Source organism: Arachis duranensis, chromosome 1, assembly GCF_000817695.3.
Source record: "Arachis duranensis cultivar V14167 chromosome 1, aradu.V14167.gnm2.J7QH, whole genome shotgun sequence".
Classification (NCBI taxonomy): Eukaryota; Viridiplantae; Streptophyta; class Magnoliopsida; order Fabales; family Fabaceae; genus Arachis; species Arachis duranensis.
The window spans coordinates 13,048,135-13,049,392 of NC_029772.3; positions in this window are offsets into that span (position 1 = coordinate 13,048,135).

Sequence of the window (1,258 nt, forward strand, 5' to 3'; positions counted from 1 at the left end):
GACAAGTCAGCCAATCTTATCCGTCTCAGATGATTGTCGCTCTTCCAGAGTTGCAGACGATTGTCTTAACGTCTGCATTGCTAGTGCAAACTTACCATTCATTATGTAGCATTACTCGGCTTGATGTGATGAACATTGCATGACGCATACCGCTTGTATTGTCATTGATTTATCGCATGTTCCCATTTTTTTTATCCAACTGCCTACAATGTTCTCAGGTTTTCCTTTGCATCGAGGTAATTAATTCTTATTATTTATTGATGTTTGTTACTATTTGTAATATTATTTACTAAACATAATTTATTCCCAAACCTACCCACTTCTCTACAAAATTATTTAAAAATCTTATCATCTAATATATAACATAAACAACATTTACTTGTTAATTTTATGGTTAAGTATTTTTTTCGTTGCTAAGGTCATGGGTCAAAATCAAAATCTTCCCCAACCTTTTTTTCTTATTAATTTCATCCTCAACGTTAGACATCATTTTAAATTATTTTTTCACAAAAAATAATATTATTTTGACGATGTTGCCTTTAAAACAAAAATAAAAAAATCTCTCCCCCACCCTCATCACTAACCCAGAAAACAGCTAGTTGAGGCAAATTCTCTTCAATGTACAGAACCTATTGGCTGTTTAAATAGTGCAAATGGTGTTAACTGGAATGAGAATAAAGATGTGAATTTCCAAGAGTCAGAAGCTATTCTTGTCATCAAGAGACTTGAAGAACAGGTCTCTCTCTCTCTCTCTCTCTCTCTCTCTCTCTCTCTCTCCAACATATCCTCACCACACCATCACAACCTTTAACTCTAACACCAATCATAACTCTTCATCCATCACAACGCTAGCTACCTCTTCATTCAAACAACAACAATGACAACAACTCAATTTTGAAGTGAAAATCACAAACGGTTAACCGGCAGCAAAATTAGTTCCATGGAGTGTGAAAAAGCTTGATGGCTTCGAATACCAGTATTGTCTCAAGCAGAGTTTAGTATCACCAGAGCAACACCCACACTCAATAGGCTCCAACGGTAGAAGCGATGAACCAGCAGCAAGAGCGGCAAACACGGCAATAAGCCCCTCCTTCTGTTCGCATTCCTTTTCTCTCTCCGATGAACCAGCAGCAACAGCGACGGATTTCCTTCCCGTTGCATCCCTAAATCCGCACTTTCTGCATTGGGGCTTGTTGAGGTTTGAGAATAGTTTTGTGTCGGGTGTTGGGTAAGGGGTTCAAGTGGAAAGACATAAGGG